Source organism: Hylaeus volcanicus, chromosome 4 (genome assembly GCF_026283585.1).
Source record: "Hylaeus volcanicus isolate JK05 chromosome 4, UHH_iyHylVolc1.0_haploid, whole genome shotgun sequence".
NCBI classification, from domain to species: domain Eukaryota; kingdom Metazoa; phylum Arthropoda; class Insecta; order Hymenoptera; family Colletidae; genus Hylaeus; species Hylaeus volcanicus.
The window spans coordinates 578,324-600,475 of record NC_071979.1 but is presented as its reverse complement, the minus strand read 5'-3'; the positions used below and the strand labels follow the sequence as shown (position 1 = coordinate 600,475).

The 22,152-nt window shown below is 44.2% G+C and overlaps 1 protein-coding gene across 6 annotated transcripts in view; it reads left to right on the top strand.

Annotated features, from left to right (window-relative positions):
- Positions 1–22,152, top strand: part of LOC128875534 (dnaJ homolog subfamily C member 5) — a 132,792-nt gene that overhangs the window by 18,263 nt on the left and 92,377 nt on the right. The gene's annotated exons all lie outside the window — the stretch shown is intronic.

Below are 22,152 nucleotides of genomic sequence, written 5' to 3'. Positions count from 1 at the left end.
ACTTGATCCTGAAAAAATGTCCCGCATATTTGTTAACACCCTGTATAATTCCCTTATAATACTAAAATAACTCTTTGAATACTAAGGGTTGATCATTTGGCCCTTAGTTTCTATGCAATAATATCAGTTAGTGGTTCCCAATTGTTTAAGAAATCTCGATAGCCCTGTCTATCTATTTACTTATTTCGCTTTTCAATTAGATTCTGCTATGGGTACATTATTCTAGTAATCGTTTCAAATAAAGTAAAGTTATTCAGTATTCAAATTAACTATAACTCATGAATGTAGCGAAAATAAGAGATCGATGAATCGGATTTATGGACCAACAATTTGCCTTAATAAATATTTTCCATCTAATTTATTAGAATTATAAGAGTAAGAAATGTTTTTTCGGTCCCTATACATGTTACCGCCGCTCGGCCTTAGTTTCCGAGATATTTGTAAAAAATTTTAGTTATACTTATGTTACTACTAAAGTGGTCACTGAATGGTGATTTAAGGAGTAATTGGAGTGAGCTGTGGTTAGATTTTTGGCAGGGAGTGAGTTTGTAAAAAAATGGGGTTTGGGGGTTGGGGGAGCGAGGCTCCCAACTATACTGCACCGCACCTCGTAGGTGTGTATTGGTATTTGCTGACCGGTTGGCGTACGATCGCCAAACTAGAGGGGTACTGAGGGGACAGAGGATTACGCTCGCTCTGCCTAAACTTCCCTAGATTCCCCCCTTTTTTCGAGCAGTCACACGCCATAGTCGTATTCTAATGCCTGAATAGTGAGTGATCTGGCTCTGTCGTTCGTGCGAGCGTCTGGTGTCCAAGGGTCAAGGGTGCGCAGGAGCCAAAGCCAAACTCCGAGTTGACTTCAGCGACAGTTGCGGAAAAAGTAGGAAACTCCGGGACAAGGATAGATGGATTCTTGTCTCTCCAATGATGCGATGACAGAGAGGACAATACAACAATTGGAGGAGAGACGGGGACAGGGCGATTAGGCTAGCATGATTTTTTTCAAGGATTTTGAAGCAAAGAAGTAATATTTTCTAATAATTGTGGTTTTAATATATTCGTTACACTTTGGCGGATGAGACTCCAAGACCTGATTTTGCAATTTCGGCCTTAAAACTTTATAAACAATAAAAGTACGTTTTTTTTGTTAGAAGAAATTTGTTTACATATACTTTTTCCAACATCAACCTTGGAGTCACATCCGGCAAAGTGTAACGAATACATTAAAACCAGAATTATTAGAAAATATTGCCGAAATTGCAAAATCAGGCCTTGGAGTCGCATCCGTTAAAGAGTAACGAATATATTAAAACCACAATTATTAGAAAAAAAATATTGCTTCTTTGATTCAATATCATTGAAAAAAGTCATCATTGGAGAGACAAGGAGTGTCCCGGAGTTTCCTACTTTTTCCGCAACTGTCGCTGAAGTCAACTCGGAGTTTGGCTCTGGCTTCTGCGTACCTTTAACGTTACGTCAATAGTTACTATTGCTCTCTTTGCTCTATGTTGTCCACGACCTTCGTCACGCGGTAGTGTCTGCCTGGGGCAATATCGAAGATGCGTACGGGTAAAAGTGTCGCCATTACGCGCGCCAACTATCCAGCAATCAACAATACATGGTTACTCTGAGGAATGTACATTGCTTCCAGGGGGGTCGAAGGGGTGTAGCCCCTCAATGAGCAGGGGGTCTTGGGGGCGCAGTCCCCCAGCATGTGTATAGTTTTGAGACTTATGATTTTTTAATTTTATAAAAGGTTTTTCAGCTTGAGGCCTAGAAATCATGGTCATGCTGGAGGGCTGGGCCCCAAGACCTCCTGCTGAGCGGGAAGCTGCGCCCCCTCGACCCCCCTGAAAGCAATATACATTCCTCAGAGTAACTATGTACACACCTGCGAGGTGCGCTGCAGTACGTATAGTTCGGGGCCTCGCCCCCAAAACCCTATTTGTTTACTGTGGGAATAAAGATTGTGCATGTTACGAACTTTCGGACCGACTTTACTGTCTTTACTGTGTGAACTTGAAGGTCACGTTGATTATACGTATACGCAGATTCTAATGTAATACTAATGTTACATTTTTATTAGTAACTTTTTAATAAAAAAACGAGCGTCGGCTAAAACCTCTTGGATGGTACTCAGGAGGATGACCTTGACAACATATGTCAAGGTCAAAGTCATCGGAGCTGTCTATGCCAAAATAAAGTTTTTTTTACAAATATCTCGGAAACTAAGGCCGAAAGGCGGTAACATGTATAGGGAAAACTTGTTAAAAATGATGACCTTGACAACATATTTCAAGCTCATCAAAATCGGCGAGGAGGGCAAACTTTTAAATAATTACTATGGTTTCATCCATGATGGAGATATTTTCTCATTCAAAGATTTCTAAAGAAGTTATATATAATAATATGAATACACTAATTGATACTGGTAAGTTACTAAAAACAGTCACCTCTAAAAAGCAAATCTGTTACATTATCCACATTTTCCGCCATTACTAGTATTATCAATGTCCAAAACATATATTAAAATTGCTCTTCACTCAATCTAGGCTATTTTGTTTTCACTAGAATCATGTGCACTACTTTGTATATCGTTAAATTGAAAATTTTCATTCTCCACCAACAAGTTTCGAACACCAAAATTTTAAATAAATGTGTTAATACCGATGTAAGGGAATTTTAGTGTGATATCTACGTTACAACCAAGATCAGGGTTAATTTATTTGTTTTCATTGTACCTTTCTGTGAGACTTTCGGCTGATATTCTCTATTCTCACACATTCAGATCTCTACAATATTCCACCCTGTTATGAGAAACAGAAGTTAGATGTTTCCAAAGCAAGACGGTTTTCTTCCCAGGCAGACGTATAACCTTTTCACAGCTTTTCACTTAAACTCACAGCTTGTAATCGTTACGATACATATTATACGTTGGTGTAATCCATCCAAGCGAGAGTAAAGTCTGCGAGTAGACGTGCTTCTTGCGGTAAGTGTGAACCCAAGTTTTCACTAGACTTAAGATGTAGTCACTAGGAACGTTCGCGAATGAAAAGCGATTAAAACGTTTAAGTTTTACGGATGGGGAGAAAGCCACAGCTACGAGCCTTATTGGCGCTACCACGATGAGTAATAAACGTGGAATAACAGCAGGAGTGCGCGGGTAACCAAGTCTGCCCGGCTAACGTACTCCCGCTATTTTCACGTTTGCGCACTTGACATCTCGTTCTCAGGCTACCTCTACATTTCTATATTTCATTTTTTAAACTTCACTTAATATATCGCTTGTAATTAATCACCTGAAAAGAATCATTTAAGATAGTAACTTATATAAGAGTTTATAAATAAAATCATTACTTTCGATATTATTAATTAGTAGTCATTTTAAATTAAGGTAGTCGTTTTGAGATAGCCGCGTTTAAAAGCATAATTGAAAACTTTCGCAAATTTCATAATAAATCACTACGTATATTTACACATACATTCGTAATACTCAGGAAATGATTGTGGCAACAATGCTGATTGTTATTGTGCAATTTCTCTATGTTCAGTTTCAGATTTTAATGAATTGTATCTCAGTAACGGCGTGGACAGTAATTGTAATTTTTTTTTATGGTTTATCATTTTGGTTGTTATAACATATCAAATTTCCATCAACTCTTAAACTGTATTTTGATTTAAATTCAACAAATTCACGTGAATATCTGAATGTTCCATAAGGACCTGAGTAAAAATAAATATCGTTTTCCATAAAATTGGCGTGGTCAATGCAAATAATAAAATAATTTTTGGAAACAAAATATAACCGACTTCGAAAAATATTAAAACTGCACTAAAAAGTATGAAATAATTTCTAGTTAATTGATATGAATACTCACCAGTTCTAGATACAATTGTTTCAAAGTATGTGTTACGTTTCCGTTTCTAACATCTCCTTATTTGGAGTCGAATGTGCGCACTCGGTATTAGTCACGTAGGCATAGAAAAATTTCGAGACCAACACGAAGCTTCCTCCCTCGGAACCGTGTAACGTACTTCCCCGTCAACCCTTGTTCTATGATTTTTTGGTATATAACGGGCGTTGACAAAGGCATCTTGGGCCTAGTCAAAATCTAGAAATAGTTCGGAATTTTCTACAACGAGGAAACTCAGCGAGATCGGGTTCAAGTCCACTTCGAGCAAATTCTAGCCACACAGTACGTAGTCTACTGTTAGGCATTACTTTCCCGTTGTAGTCGTCCTCCGTTTGCTCGTGTTCGTTAAAACCTAAAAGGATTAGATTCTTGCTCTGTGGAATCGAAACTAAACATATTAAACTCAACTCTTAATTGTAACAATTTCGATTACAATGAATACACCACGACAAATTACTCTCATAAGAATTGTAAGTCCCAGTGCATATCAGAATATATGGGGCATTCCACGCCAAATCGGACGGTTTGAAAATTTTTTTTTTAATTTTCTTAATTTTTTGGCATCTTTTTAGTACCCCTCAAAAGAGGCCTCCTGGCAAATTTTGAGATTTTTCTGATCACTGATTCAAAAAACATCGAATTTTCAAAAAACCTCTCTTTTTTCAAAATTTTCGTTTTGAGATGGCCTTTATAGAAACAAATACAAAAAAAATATTTAAAGTGTTTTTAATCGAGATTTTTTAATTTTAAGTTTTCAATCGTGTTTTTAAATACTGTGTGTATCCTTCGATTTTTTCAACGATTTTCTATTGTAAACTTATATCCATTGTTACGAACCAGGGCGATAGCGACGCGCGTGTGAACCCAGCGAGTGGGGTAGATTTGAGAATAGAAGTAATACGATCAATTAGTGTGTATCAATGGAGCCGAAGACTGAGGATAGAGTAGACAATACAGACGACTCTGACGCGAAGTCAGATAGTTGCAGGATTGGTATCTCCCAGTAAAGGGTAACCGTAGGTTTGGGTGTTCGGTTGTCTTGGTTATTGGAGACAAATGCAGACGCCTCTGACGCGGAGTCATATAGCTAACAGGAATCGGTATCTCCCAGTGAAGGGTAACCGCAGGATAGGTTAAATTAAGGAGTTCGGATTGAATACACAGAGCCAGAATCGTGTAACCGCTGACCGTTTACCAAGTCACGTACTGGATTGCTAGATGCAATAGGATTCGGGTTTGGATATACCAAGAGGCCAGTAAAGAGGGGAACAGTGGTTGTTAATGTATTATACACGAAGTATTTAAGGCTAAAATAGAAATTTATTCAAGAATAAGAAATGGTCTGTCCTGATCGGATCAGATTTTGGGGGAAACTCGCTTTTTCCTTTACGTTTTACGTTATCGAAATTAACAAAATTAATTATTGTGCCCTGTGGCTAATATTACGCTTCTGCTTATGGAGAAGTGGCAAAGTTCTTTTAACATCGAGATGTTTACACGCGTTTTATATTTAGACACAGTTTCGAATCGTACATGAGGATTCGTATAAACGGTTGGACGAAATCCAGTACTGTATACAAAAACGCCCTTGAGATGGTAACCTGGTCGTGCGCTCACGGACGTGTGTACGAAATAATCCAAACACGCTCCTATGCTACCGGCACGGTACGCGTCTGTTCACGTTTGCCGTTAGGCATGTAATATGGGACGTTCAAAGAGCTACCTTTTTAACTATGATAGTTATTAAGGCAGGGTCCAGAACTGGTCATATTACCCTAGTATTTGGGCTTCCGTTTTACACAGAGAGTAACACGTCGATTGTGCTGGTCTCAATGTTCCAGCAGGCCAATGGAACTCACAGATGGTCACAAGATGTTCTCATTTATTTAAAGCGGTTACGCGCTCCTTCAGGGTGCGAGATGTTGTCGCCAAAGTGTTGATAGATACCGAATACTGGATCGATGGGTACAAGACCCTTACGAGACAGTAGCGGTATCGGCAAGCACTTGTTTGAATATACCCAGGGATGTGGAATCGAAAGTTAACCACTTACAACGTGATGGGCCTCGATCCACACCGGAGGTTTTCAGAAAAACTGAAGGAGTCTCCTAATTAGGTGTCTCGTAAACTTAGCCTACGTCCTTCGCTCAATCGCGTTCACAATGTAGTTCGCACGCGCATACTCGATGTTCCTTTGTGCAGGAAATAGTGGCCGATTCAAATACACAAAATGAAAATCGATATCCACGATTAATGTCCACATTGGACCGATTTCTTGTACTAAAAGAAAGTTTCGAAATGCATTTTTTTCACGCACGATAATATTTGGACACGCAGTCCACTAAATATAACTGATTCTAGTAGAATCTTGATTCTCTTTTAGAGATTCTAAACACGTGGATTCACGTTAATAGAATAAGTAATACTCTTAAGAGTTAACAATTATAGGAATAAACTAGTTAAATGAGTTCACTTAGAACAGTATTAGAATTACAATATTGTAATGAAAAATAGCAATTTATGCCGCATGACTCTGGCCACCGATACCTAGTCGAAGACGCTAAAATGATTCTAATTAATCGGTTCGGCTGTAACGACCTGAGTGTCGATCTGTTGATCGACATCGAGGTCCTTTGATTTGCCCGCAGTTGGTGGGGGTCCGCGTCTGCGCGTTCTCTGCGTCATTTAGGTGGGGGTATTCCCCTCGCACCACCTTACGGTGTACGGTTCCCGATAAAGTAGGGACTATATTTATCCGTATGTCGGTACGGTTACAATCGTATCGTTGAAATATACCACGCGTTGCGAATAAAGCCTCGCAACTTATTAATCTAATCAAATAATAACTCGAGCTGCAACGTTATTATGTTGTGGGATCGTTACACAGGATAGGATTGCTTATTGTATCGTAGAGATTTGGTAATTGATTTATGAAACTTTTAAGTTTAGATAAAAGAGTATATATTAAAAAATAACTATGCTAGTTACAGGTGTTAAGTGTCGTGTTGTCGCGGTTGTGTGTAAGAATGTAAAAATTATCGGTAAACTGTGTGGCGTTGACGCACTGGCGATGCGGGGGTCGAGAGTACTGCAATGGCCGTAATAGATATAAACCGTCTTTGCGGATCTATAAGGTTAACGTTGATCGAAAGGGAAACTGAAGCCCGATCTCACTAAAGCACACTCTGCAAACGATCGACGTGATGTGACTCTACGTAACTCTATCGTTCTAATCCTCAGAGCAACGAAAATCGTGGGTTTATATACCCCTAAATGTTGGTGGGGATCCGTCGGTGATTTCCATATTTGGAAATCTGACGATTAGGATTTTCGTTGCTCCGAAGTAAGCAGCTGCGTTCCCTGGGAAAGGGTAGATAAGGAGTTTTCCCACGCAACGCGAATCAAAGATGATACCAAGAAGAGCACTGCAGGATGCAGCTGCAGGATGCACTCCAGGGAGACCGGGCTCCAAATTCCAGAAGGGTAGATAAAAATTAATGAACGCGAGCTTCGATAGACGTTTGAAAAACTGAGAGTTTCTGTACATGTACCCCCCCCAAGATGAAACATCGCGGTTTCCGTGATGCTTTCATCTTAGAAGCGAGCTGTTACGTTTATGTGATAGTGTCGGGTGTAGTCTAGTGTTGTTTCGTGTACTTATCTCTATTAGTTGTTGGTCTCATTAGGGGGTGATGTCATCAGTGTCCTCAGGGAGTGGTAACCGAGGGATTTTGCGGGAGATGGAAAGTCAGGGTACGGGTCGCTTGAATGAATTAGGCCGTTTCAAAAGCTTAATGTTATTATTTATTACAAAAGAAAAGGGGTATAAAGAAATATATACAGTGGAGGGTAAACTATGACTAAAGATACTAGCTACGGGGTCGGGGCCTTACTGTTAGCCTGAAACATAACAATCAGAGCACTCTATAAGTAAGTTTGCGGTGGTGTATCGTTCGGGTATGTGTGGGTACAGGTGCTACCCGATTTACAATGGTCGATTGTTCCCTTAACGGTGGAGCACCTACCGCTAGGGGTACAATTGCCGTTTGAACGACCAGGCACTGGAGCGCCTAGTGGCTGGCCGGTCGGATGGCTCGCACGCAGATCGGGTAGGTGTATGCGGACGGGGTCGGCCGGCTTTCTTCGCGGCGAAGCGCCTACCATGGAGAGAGCAGGTTAGCGAGGTTGGCGAATCCTGGAGCGCCAGGTATCTCGTCTCCTTCACGGCGGAGCGCCTACCGTGGAGAAACACGGAACTGTCCTTCTTTTCGACTACGGGGCGCCAATAGTTGATCCTCTGGGTCGGGAGCTCGCTGTATCCTGGGACACCAGGGCTATAGCGAAAGTCAATTCGCTGCGTCGTACTCGGGACGTCACCTATTACCTGGAGGCACCTAGCTACCAGGTGACTCCAAGTCGGAGCACCGAACGGACTGTGTTCTGGCTTCCCGCGTGCGGCCTGATATACCCGTATCTCGCGGCGACGCGAGCGCCGCTTCGTTCGCGGTCGCGTCTGCGCGAGTATGCCGAGGATAGCCGCGTTACGGTATTCGAGGGATACTCGTCGCAGGGTGATGTCTGCCACCGCGTAGCCGAAAGTGAGCCAGTGTTCTGTCATGTTAACGGGTGGTTGTCCTGGCTGACGGTCCAACAGAAGGTCTGCCACAAGACCATCCTTGGCTGCAACGAGGTTTGCAATTTTCCCCCTCCTGTTATCCGTAACAGCCGCTGCTACGGCTTTTGGTGTCCCTGGTCAAGGTTCGATACCTAGGATCTGAATTATTACGGCCTACCACGGGAGGTCACAGAAGCGCGGCGGGAGGCTCCACACTTCGCTGGTGGTTAGTTTTTGGCCGTAATCTCCCAGGAACACTTGGTAGCGGTTGGCTGCCACTTCCTGGATGACTCCACGCTGCCATCCATCATTAAGGTTCACCGCCACGAGCCTTCCTGGTTTTATGCTCGCGAGGGTGGGTAGGAGTAGATGTCTTCTTGTCTCCATGAAGCTGTTTAAACGCTGTGCGAAGTTCGTCCACGCTTCGCGACTTCCTTCCTCGACTATCCACACCTCGTGAAAGTCGTCCGTCTTAACGGTGATGCAGCGGGAGTCCTGCAGTGGTAGGTGTGTTTTTATTTTCTGCATTTTTTTGGAGTATTGCCGAACCCCTCGCCTGGTGTAAAGTATCGACTATTTTTGTCCGTTAAGACTGTGATATGCAACCAGGGTGCTAGTGGTCTCTTGACTGCTGCTGGTACTTAAGTTACTTTGTATTGTCAAACGGCTAGGGGAAAGAAAACTTGAGTTTTTAATTGTTAAAATGGATATAAACAAAAATATATCCATAATATAAGAAAGGATATCGGAAAAGAAAAAAATAAATAAGTTAATTCAGGTTATTACTTTAAAAATTTGAATTTAATATGTACATGATTAAAAAGTATATAATATGTAAATATAATAACGTAAACGCAATATAGAGCTTAATACGTAAACACCAGTAGGTACGTAAAAAAAAGTTATAAAAAATGAAATTCAATTGAAAAAATAAACTTTATTTTCACAAAGAAGCATATATTATATCAATCAATTTATAAAACGTAAAAAAAATGCTTGAAAACTATGTCGTATTCATTTCTAACAGTGTTTTTGCTTCTTCACTCACAGAAAGCATTTTACTTTTTGGCTCAGGTCTAAAAATATTAATATAAGGATCTGACGAAATTAAAAGCATATGGAAAACGTCTTCATTCGTTGCAATTCTAAAATTCTTCCTTGAGTGATGAATTCTATAGAATAAAAATATTTATTAGTCACTACAAATTATAAAGTACCTTTTAAAAAATATTCATTATAATATGTAGAAGTTAATTACGTGTACCTGTAATGCTTATAATCCTTGTTTCGACTTTCTTGGGCTTCTTCAGATAGTGATCCTATAGGTAGAGCGGCGCATTCAATAATTTCCAATCCATGGACAAGAATTTTATGCACGAAAACGGCATATAATACCATGGGTACAAATCGACTGCCATTTCTGGAGTCTCTCAAGCATAATTGTCGAATTTTGCCGCATTGATCTTACTAGTGCAGGTGATCACTTCTAAAATTACAGCAAGTCTCTCAATGAAACGTTGATCTAATTTTGTGATGGCCGCAGTTATATCAGGTTGAGACAAAAATCTCCTAGATGTGTTGCCATCGTTTGTCGTCCCAGATCCCTGTTTGACAACGTCAACGTTAATACCCATATTTTTTTTCAATTCTCTCTGAATCCTTTTTTTATTTTCATTTTTTAATTTCGCAGTTTCCGTATTTGTTTTCCATGATTTAAATGAAAGGTTATTGTCGAGGTGCAAAACATACTCCATATAACGTATTCGTGCATGTAAAGTGGACATTCCCAACTGTAATGCCTCTTCGTTCTTTGTTTTCTCGGTCACTTTTTGCAAATCATTCATTTCTGAAGGTTTTGCACCACAAATGATACAATTCATTGCCGATGATGTACCAGTGACTACTTGAGCAACTTTACCGTTTATCACAGTAAAAAACAGTTGATGATTTACCGAAATCGTTTGCCTATTTTTATTAATTTTTGTAGCTGTTAAATTTTTTATTTCATCCTCAACACGATTTTTTTTCTCCAAAATCAATTCCGGTGTCTCTTTTTTAAATTCAAATTTAAGACCTCGGCAAAATCTTGTCGAAGAAGGCTGGCCATTTTTCCATAAACATTGAGCTGGATTTTCTTTCTCAATGATTTTCAATGGCACCAAAGACGTCATAAACAGATTAGCGTCCGAAATATTTTCTGAATCTGTAAATTTTTGAGCAAACTCACTTTGGCCTGGTGCTCCATCGCAGCTCCATTTTATTTGTAACATGTATTCATTTATACTCGTATCCTCGTGTTTTATTGTGTAAAAAATTCTTTGGGTGGTGTGGTCAAGAAGCTTCTGTAACGGGACTACTGCAGACGTTTCAGTAATTTTTATGTCCTCTGCATAGCAGTTCGTTTTGGCTGTCTAGACTTTATGGTAACTGAGAAATATATTATGACCTATTTCCTTAGTGGCTTTTCGTATCAGTTGATACTGATACTTGCAAAGATTAGTTTGAGCAATTAAAGCTAATGCCATATCTGCATTGAATGCTTTGCTTTGAGTCGACCTTGTTGCAGCAGCATTTATTAATGGCTGGGAGCATTGATCCTTTAATTTGCCTACTCTGTACCTTTTGGTCCTATCAGAGCTCTCTTCGAATAACACTGAAGGCCTTCCTCTGGTTGAAGATGTTGGCTGATCTTCGATGTGCGCGACAGTGTACTGATAATTAAAAACACCATTCATCCACTCACTATACTTTGAGCAAAACATTCGCCGATTCCGACACACCAACTTCATTCGCTGTTTAAAATGAGACAAAAACCATTTCTTAATTTGTGACTGTAAATCGTGAACACATTTAGCTTTCTAAAATGGAAATTTAAGCTTTAGGAAATTTTTGAGCGAATCGTCATCGTATTACTATTAAAAAAAAAATCACATAGTTCTGAATAGGACAAACATGTAATTGAATCCATGTTGTAATCTATCTTGCAATAAATGAATAATCACAATCCTTGTTGATAAATAGATGTGGAGATTCACTTGTAGAAACTTAACGATTCCTTTATTTTACAAAAGGTGTATGCAATGAGATTTTACGCTTTCGACGCGACAGTAGATTTGTATCTGTTTGCTCGCCAGCAAAACATCGCCCTCGAAGACTCGAAGGTAGTAGAAAACTGTCGGGTGGAAATGGTAATTTGTTAGTGATTGCCTAAAATATTGGGATACAGAGTTGTAGGAGTCAATTGAAGAAGAAAAAGCTAACTTTATTGTTTTGAAACCCGCCAAGTCGAGGAAAAAGGTTACAGGTAAAACGGTAAAAGTGACTGTGTTACATCTGGTCGCCAAAGGTTGTAAAACCTAAACAATGACAATTTGCAAACACGCATTTTTGATGGTGCCGACCGTAATACCTTTAACTGCCGAAGCTGTTAAACTAAACAACCCTAACGAAGAGAATTATTGGATTTAATAGCTGTGGTCTGCGGTTACACCCACGTGGAATACTATTCTTATGCTATATTACATGTTAAATTTTAAGTTTCTAAACACATTTACGGAAATACGGCAACTTTGAAGCAAAATAATTGTATCAAAAAGCATTAAGATCACGTTTCAACCAAATCCGACCACAAATAAAATATTTCTCATACAAACGTTGCAACCCCTTTTTACGCCCTTAGGAGTTGAATTTCGAAATATCCTTTCTTATTCCTTGTTTACACTATAAAGGAAAGATTTGTGCAAAATTTCAGCTTTCTATGTTCAAGGATTTAGCTTGGGCGTTGATATATCAGTGAGTCGGGGCTTCATTCTTATATACATAGATTAGCAAATATGTGAATAAACTCCAAGGTCGCAGGTAGACGCAGTCAAATCCAACGTTAATACTTTTGTTTAATGTTATTCTTTCGAAAAAAACTTATTTTAGCTTGGAGCTGAGTGGAGCATTTTTTGTTTCACTAAAAGAAATCATTTTTTCAATTTTTCACTCTTTAAACATATTTCAAGGCGAAAAATGACCTTAACTACATCAAAAACGCATAATATAGCATCGAAATAAAAGGATTATTATGAGAAATAAATTGAAATAAAATGATTTGACAGTAACAAAAATTATAGAAGCTGAGTTTTTCTAACAAAACGGATAAAACTTGTTTCCCTACGTTTGTTACGAGGAATATAGAACTTTGACCGCCTGAAATGATTAATTTGGACTTTTTCGGAGTATATAATCATAGTTTTGCGAAGAAATATCTATTGCATTCAATTGAAGTATGAGAAAGACCTTGTAAAATTGACTAAAGATGGCCGAACGCTCAATCGCTGTCAAGTGGTGGGGGACACAGGGGCAGCCGAGGAGAAAGGTATATAAGGTAGGTTTACAAGGGCTTTTCTTATACTTCAACACATTTGATCGAAAAACTAAAATATACGTTTTGTAGTACACGACGTCAACTTTTTAAATCTTTTTTAAAAATAAAAATCGGTCTTACGATAAAGCATACAGGTCCGATGAAAGAAAGTGCACTGAAAAATTCAGATTGCGATTGTGAGAAAACCACCTATCCGACAATCTCCGCTTTTTGCACACATAGAGAGCATATCAATCACTACTGGTTCCCAAAAGGCCAGCGCTTCAGTTTAAAAAATGGCGGAGGTACGAATTTTTGAAAAAACGCTAAATTTTCCGGTTTTCTAGATTTTTCTCCGTTCCTCATAATCCGATCGAGACGTTCAAGGTCTCATTCTGTAGGTATTTTCATTACCTACATTTTATCTCATTGGAGCATTGATATTGGTGCATTAGTTTAAAATTTATAAGCAAAAAACGACAAAATCACGATTTTTTACCATTAAATTGTAAATAACAAGAAAACGGAACAGAGTTAGGAGTGAAAAACATATACCTATTAATCTACGCATCCCCTTTTATGTAACTGCACAATCGGTTTGCTATTACTATTTTTGTCACAAAAACGCTGCTTTAATTCTTTACCGATTGGCCTATTGGATATGTCTAATGAGACAGCAATCAATACTCTGCCCCGAGCGACAGCCCTTTCCCGGAGGAGGCGCAGACGACCGGTAGGAAAGACCTGGTAGGCATGAACCCGCCAGATGTTGTTGGGGGGTAGTGTGGGATTTTTACCCACTAAAACCCCTCCACCACGGCCCCCCGGGGCGGGACTCTACCGGAGGTAATACTTCGCCCCGAGGGGACCGCCTCGGACTACTCCTGTCTCGAGGCGGCCGCCTTCCACAAGGCCCCCATGGGGGCCTACTCCCACGATGGACACCCCCTGCCCTATCCACAAGGGGGGGGGGGGGGGCTAACTAAAGCTGCTGGCCTCCTTCCTGGCGCAGGGTTTGTAACAACCTTTCGCCGACGGGGAGGGAGGCCAGCCACAGACTTCCCCTAATAGACCCGGGCCCAGGGGGGGGCACTCTATTGGGCCGCCAGCGGCCCATCACCCTCGCGTGTATAATAACCTCCCGGTCACATCAACCGGGAGGGGGCCCCCGCCTAGTGATCAGCAGGGGCCCTCATCCCCCTTCTTAGCAAGAGGGGGGGAAATTAAGCCCCGGGAGCGGGTGTTTCTTACCCCATGGCCCGGGCCACGGCGGTAAACTCCCGTGGCAACACCATCACGCAAACATGGGGCCCCCTCCCCCAGCCTGCGCGGTCCCAGGTAGTGAAAGAGGAGGCTCCGCCTAACCTCTGCCGTCCTGAAAAGGAAACGCATACACATCAACGACATTATCAACAATGATATAGGGTTGTAAAAATATAAAAAAGTAAAATAAAATAAGGTCCAATAGTATAAAAGTAATAGTATAAAAAGTCAAAAAAGAGTCAAAGTATATCAAATATAACAATAGTGTCGGAAAAAATGAATAAATAATAAGGTAAAAAAAGTTAAAACAGTACGGATGTAAAAGGTCCGGTCAGAAACTAAAAAACAAAAGTAATAAGCCCTCTCTTCCAAACCTTGGCGATGTGTCCAAGGAGGCATAGAGGCCGATACGCTGAGGGGGTACCGGGGTCCCTTCCCTCCTTAGCTAAGAGGACCAGCCTCTGTGGCTTCCACCGCCGAGGGAGGCGGGCATGCAGGAAGCAGCCGTCAAAAGCCGCCCTCAGCATGCCCGGCCCCATACTGGCCAGTAGGGCGACCGCTTTTGGAGCTCGTTTCGTTGCTCGGACCGCCGAAGCTAACTTCTCCTGCGTGGCCGGTGGTATCGATCCATCCAGGTAGCTGCCCAGGTCGACGCCATAGTGATACCGCACCGGGGGGTACCCCTCCAGGCCATCTGGGAACGGGAACAGTTCCTGCAGTATGGCCGTCATCTTGTTCCTCGGGATCAGCGGAGGGGGGGGAGGGGGGACCTGCGGGAAATCATGTTCATGATCACCCTGTAAGGTCTCCCCCACACATCGGATTCTACGGAGCTACAGAGCTCCCGCCACGGTTTCTCCTTATTCCTGATGATAAGTATCTTCAGGTCGTGGCGAGCAGCCCCTCGACACCAGGGGCTCCTTGCCTCCTGGCCCTGTGGAGCCTTCTACGGTGGGCGTGCATGCCTCTGCGTGCTCTGGCGATCTCAGCGGACCCCCAGTCCTTGACCCCACTACCCCCCCCCCCCCCCCCCCCCCCGGGGCGAAACCACGGGGCCATCGAGGCAGCGCACGCTGCCTCGCTCGCATCAAGTAGGCGATCGACCTCCACGGGGGTCAGGGGACGGGAGAAGTCTATACCCTCCGTCCTGCTCCTCAGAGTCTCGAGAAAGGTCTCCTCCCTGAGGGTATCTTCCTTCCACCCAGGGGAGCCGACCCCCCGGCGGGGGGGCGGCCCCCCCCCCCCCCCCCCCCCCCGCGCTGACCCACCAGCACCCGCGAACACATGGTGCAGGTACCGGTGGTCCGATGCCGTATACTCCCCCAGGATAACACTACTGGAGAGTACCCTGGGGGACACGGCATCGCACGCAAGGATATCTATTTTGGAGGTCCGCCCGTTCCGTTCAAACGAAAAAGGACTCCCAGCGTCCACAGGTAACACGCCCATCCTATCGAAGGACTCCGACAGGGACCGGCCCTTTGCATCGAGGGCACGTGACCCCCACGCCGGGGACTTAGCATTGAAGTCCCCGACGATGATGCGTCGAGGGGAAATCCCCCTGGTCGCCGCCTCCAGCTCATCGAGCTTGTCGGCCAGGGCCAGGTGGTCCACTCTCGGCGTATAATAGCAGCTGGCGATGGATGTGCCGCCGACCTGAGCGATCACAACCACATCGCCAGCAATCACTGATACCGAGGTAATTCTTCTCCCATTTAATTCCGTTACCCAGATGGCCGCCCTACCGGTGCGGTCAGCGTACCACCCAGGCAGCACCCTGTACGGCTCAGAAATCAGGACTGCATCTACTCTAAGACGGTTTGGCGTCCTGACCATCAATTCTTGAGCTAATCTACAATTATTTAGGTTTATTTGTAGCAGCTCCATCAACTGCTTATACCTTTGTTCGCCGCCCCATTTCTCCCAAGGGCTCTCTTGTGCACAGGGCAGTCAATTCCGCCCGCAATGTGCCTTGCGTCCTTGGATTGGACGCCCTCCCCTACACAAAGTCTGCAGGTGGGGACTGCCTCAGTACATTCCCCGATACCATGGTCGGCCTTACCACATTTTCTGCAAACGTCAGCCTTGAGGCTGCAATTTACACCAATGTGCCCGAACCCATGGCATCGAAAACACCTTACTATTTTTGGGCCAGTCTCAGCCTCGCCAGGACGAAACCAATTCTAATTTGCTCCCCATTCTGTATTATGGGGGCCAGCCTATCCGGCACCTCCAACACCGCGACCTGTGTCCCCCAAGCCGTGGTCCTCAGGACCCTCACCCGGATATCCTCAGTGCTCTCAGCACCGAGGTGTCGGCTGAAAGCCTCGAGGACCCCGTCCCTCTCAATAATAGGATCGAGGTCTCTGATTTCGACCTCGATCCGGGGGACCAGCACCCTCGCAGCTACCTGAACGCCGAAGTGCTTGCCAAGGGCTGCCCCCAGCTCTTGGGCGTTGCCTGTTTCCTCGGTTTCTAACAGGAGCTCCCCCTTTCGGGTTTTCCGGACCGTCCTGACCTCGCCAAGACTGTCCCCCAGTTTGCCCACGATGTCCTTGTAAATCTCCTTATACGGTCTGTCCCCGGAGGTTATTACGACCGCCTCGGAGTTCGGGGCCCTTTTTTCCTGGGACCTCGCCTTCCTTTTTCTACTTCGGGGGGTCCATCAACCTCACTATTCGGGGCTGCAGCCGCGCCAGGCTTAGCTGCCGCCTTGGCCAGGGCTGGAACAGAGGCATCGCCAGCAGCGCCCCCTTGCGCTTCACCCCCCCCCCCCTCTTGCTAGCGGCACCCGCTGCCAATTTTGCCCTTCTTATCTCCCAAACGTTGGGCCCCGCAGTAACCTCCGTGCCGGTCGCCGGCCCACCTGCCCTATCGTCCGCCTCTGTTGTTCTGGGGCGGCGAGGACCTACTTCTGACCAGCCCTCCTCATTGACACGGACTGACCCCCTCCTCCTCTTGGGCACCCTTTTTTCCGCCATTGATTCGACGGCTTCAATATTCAAGGCCCTAATCACAGCCGCCGTTTGTTAACAATAACAATTTAATCAATTCTCAAATATGGGAGATACGTCCGTTCGGTGGCGAATCTGACACCGTTTTCTTCATTTCAAATATCTCCTGGCTCTTGGCAATCGGAAGAACGGGAACTCGCTTCCGCTCGTTCGCAGGAGCATTTTCACATCGTCGCAACATATTCACATTGTTACGACGATACAACTTCGGAATATTGCGCGGTATCTTCATGCCATCGCAACAATATATTAATTACATTATGACGGACCTCGCGGAGGCGGCCGGGAAAGCCGCTATTCAACACGCTTGGTCGCACAATTCCCACGGACGAATTTGTTTATAAAAATTTGGGCGCTAGTGCCAAGTGCACGCGTCCGTTATTTCCGTCCTTCCGGCTAGTCTAGCGGAGAGCGAAACTCAAGGGAGGTCAGAAGAGGAAATAAACTCTGATCCGCGTACGTTTAATCGAATTTCTTTATTCGCGCAAAAATTTACGCGGGGAATTCCGCGGTACAATCACCGTGAAGGAAAAGGTTTGGCGACCACGCGCCGAAAGGGGAGCGCGACGCGGAATTCCCAATACAAAATTAAAGTATCCGAATGAAAGAAAAAGAATATCTAACCGGCGCGACTTAATTCTATGGGGGCCTCGCAAACAAGAATCCGCTCTAGAATAAAATACAGTCAAAAGGAAAGATTATGTCGGGAATTAACGGCTGCGCGTTTCGAAGGGGTCCTTTCCTTCGAAACGCGACTCGCTCTCTAACCGCGTAAGACCACGCGGGAGACGACCGAAGTACACGGAGGGAACTGCAAAAGGTTCTCGTCTCCGGGGGTGGTCCTGTCGTATGCGAGTGCACCGAAGCACGTCCGGGGACACACACACACGATCCGTTTGCTCACCCCAACAGGTGGGCCCTACCTGGCTTTTGCTGGCCCTTAGGTCCTGGATAGTCCTTAAAGGGGGCGACAAGGCGACAGCAGCCACTCGCGAGTGCGGAAACGCGAAAAAGAGAAAGCACACTCAAAAGAAATACTGAAAGAGCAAAGAAACAAAAGACATACTGTTCAGGCGTAACGCTCGCGCGACGGTCAGCCGTTTAATTGCTTTGTTCTCCGGTTTTGACCGAAAAATCGGCGTCGGTCGTTTTCGGTGCTCTTCACGTCGCCGTCTCGCGGCTCTTCCCACCTAGGATCCGGAGGGGCTCCTGTTCGTGTCCGCCACCAATGTCCAGGGTGGCTCAGGTCCTGGAGGTCCCCTTGGCAGCTCTGGGGGACCGATGGTCCATCGGTGGAGGATGGCCAGTCCTCCCTTCGTGGCGGTTACATCTTCGTTCTCCCCGGGTGGAGGGCACCGCGACCGGCGACTTGCCGCGCTTTCGCGAATTCGCGACGGCGAGGGTGGGGGACATAAAGGGCGCGAGGGGGAAAAGGTCCCTATCTAACGCGGGCCACACATCCCTCTACACACGACTACCTCCGCGGGCGTATGTGGCGGGAAGGGAGCGAGGCCCTTCCGGGGGTCCAAGTGCTCTCGTGACGGGCAGAGAAGGTCTGTCCCGTTACAACATATTCACCCCCATTGTCCCATCTTATTTTCCTAGCTTTGACATTAAAGTTAGCTTCGCCTTCACAAACAAATTCTTTCAAATGTTCTTCAGCTTCATTGTTATATTCCAGATGATACACTTTAATAAAATGTGTGTAATCATCCATACACGTCAAGAAATCATTTTGTAACGGTTTGTCGGGTCGGTTCGGTAGAACCGTCGCAAGTCGGGGCGCCGACTCAGTCGGTCGCCAGGGTACGCTTTTTCGTCGGATGTTAGCCTAGACGCTCGCAGTCAACACCATGCATTTCATATCCAGGGAGGTCTGGAGGGGAATGACGCTGCCCCAAGGGGGTCGAGTGGGAAGCGGTCGCATACCCACTCTTCCCGGGCTAGAGACCGTGACTCCGGGGTGTCCCGCGGTCGCAGGACACGGTACCGGCGCCGGCGGTCGGATGTCCTCGGTTTCGGGCCAGAGGGCGGCGGCGTGAGGACGTTAGGTTAAACGGGCGTCTAGCGAGCAGGAAGGTAGCGGTCGCACACCGCCCTGTTCGTACTCCGTTGGAGGATCGGGTTTGAGATAAGAGAACGAGAGCGTATGAGCGACGAAATTGTACAAATATTTGCTTTTAGCTTTTACACGGTAGCGTCCGCCCAGGCGTTCTGCCTTGCTGGCGGTCGCGCGGCCGTCGGCAGTACCGGCGTCGGGGAAGGTAGAGCGGGCGCGGCGGAGAACGGGCCGAAGAGGAGAGGGTCACGACTACTATTCCCGTTACAATTTTTTCCATTTCAAGTTCGAATCAGTAAAAATTATCTCGTTATGCTTAATCCTCCTCGCTGTCTTCGATGATAACAGCTGTCACTTCTTGAACATTAAATATTTTGCTGTGTATTTCACTGCATTTTAACTACAAAATTAAAGATAAGTGATTTGAAAATCAATTTCATATAATAGTTTAGTGTAAGACGTATTAAATAATATCGTGGTTGGTAAGATACTTAACAAGAGAAATGGTGCCATGAGCGCTCCAAAATTATTCTTTTGTATATATTGCATGCTAAAACATTATAAAAATATGTTTTTATTACTTGTACATAAGTATTTATCAGTGTTACATTATTAGAAATTAGAAAATATATGATTACTGAAAAAAGATGTATACAGGGTGTCCGAAAAGTCGGGGAGGAGCCGGAAATGTGGGGTAGCTGAGACGATTCTGAACAATAATTTCCTTTGCAAAAATATCGGATGGGGCTTCGTTTTTGAATTATTAACGAAAAACACTGACCAATCACAGCGTCCGAGGAGCGCGCGCTCAGAGCATAGGCGTAAGCCAGGAGGCTCGAGCCAGCGAACAAGCGGGCCGGTAAAACAGCACGCGTTAATACCAGTGTGAGGTTGTAGCACATGAAACGTCTGATTTATAATGAAAACTTTAAACAAATATAACTTTTTCTTTATATTAAACGTTACTGATCAAGATAGGAGGTATCGAAATCTGTACATTTAATGAAGAAATTACACGTTTCCTACCTTCAAATACGTAATCGTTAAAAAATTTCAATGACAATTTATCATAATAAATTTGAATCTAACTTTAACATGAGAATCGTTAAAATGTACAACTTACAACTATAAGAAAATGGGTGAAAATATGTAAATGTTTGAAAATTAAAATGAAGGAGACTCTAAACTTTGCATCAATGCGTCAAAGATCTGAAGGATAGAAATATTTTTCGAGAAAGTGGATAAAAAAATTTGCCAATACCAAATGAGGCATTTCATGTGTTACAACGTAAAAATACCAGTAATAAAAATGCCTGAAATTAACCCTTAAATGTCCTAAGTTTCAAATTTGATACCGAACTTTTAAATCGAATTGTACACTTGCAATTGGTTTGTTTTTAATATTTGGCTGTATGTATGTTACCATTGCATAATGTTCTTTTGAACAAAAGTTGAAAAAATAAATGTCATCTGTCAAAATTGTTCAAATCATAACTACATTGATATTTTTTAAAATTTAATTTGGAAAATCAGGCTTCTAAGGGTTAACATGTGTAGGCAGAATTAAAATTAGACTCACCCATTGACTTGTAAGTTGACCTGTTTTCGTGAAGAAGGGCTGCGGCGAGTGGGTCATCGCACCGATCCTGGCCTGGTACCTGCTACGCGGCTCAGCTGATGGGACGGCCGGTCACTGAACTCACTGCACTTTACACAGGGGTTTCCACGGTCACTATCACTTTGCACCGAGTCCTTTAAATCCGAGTCCTTTAAATCCGAGTCCTTTAAATCCGAGTCCTTTAAATCCGAGTCCTTTGCACCCAATATTTGGTGGCCTCGAAAGGGGCCGATTTGTGAACCTGATTCACCTACGTTTTAAAATTTGGTGGCCCCGAAAGGGGCCGATTTGTATCATTGGAGAAAGGGCTCGACGTGACCGCCGTTTTCTCTTAGACACGTCGTCGCCCTTCGAATAACAGCGCCCTGGACGTTCCGGAGGATGCTGGGTTGCAGCTTCACCAGCGCGGCGTGGATTCGTGCAACGACTTCCTCGGGCCTGGAAACCGGCTGCCGGTACACTTCATTCTGAAATACGAAATATGTATAAAACGTAAAATAAATTAACAGTTTTACTAGAAATAATTGAGTAGTAGCAGTAACTGTACCTTTAGGTACCCCCAAAGGAAGAAATCCAAGGGGTTTAAATCCGGTGACCGCGAGGGCCACGGGACAGCACCATCGCGGTCGATCCACCTGTCTTGAAAGGCTGTATTTAAATAGGCCTTTACACTTGCGGCGTAATGGGCGGGTGCTCCATCGTGTTGGTAAAACATGTTCCTCCGGGTCTCCAATGGAATTTCTTCCAGGAGGCCCGGAAGAATATGCTATAGAAACACCTTGTATGCTGGGCCGTCCAATCTATCGGGTAGGATGTACGGCCCAACAATGAAGTCGCCGCAAATGCCGGCCCATACATTGATCGACCAGCGGTATTGGGACGCCCGTGGTCGAATCACAGACGGATTCCGCTCGCTCCACACATGCGAATTGTGGCCATTGAAGCACCCCTCCCTGGTGAAGAGTGCTTCGTCTGTCCACAACACGAAGTTGCAGAACACCGGATTCTCGTCGATTTTGACGAGCAGCCACCGAAAATACGCAACCCTTTTTTCATAGTCTGTTGAGAGTAAATTCTGCACCCGCACATTTTCTACGGGTGCAGAGAATTCTCTCGAAGAATTCGGTGTACCGACGACCGGCTGACGCTGAAATACAACATAAATAGTTAGTATGAATAGAATACATAATTATGAATAGAATACATAATTCCGACAACAAACACGAAAGCGGTAAAAAGTTAAACTTACCCGAAATTGCGGCTTACGTCGCGCACACTTTGGGTGGGATCCTCAGTAATCCGATCCAGGACGTCTTCC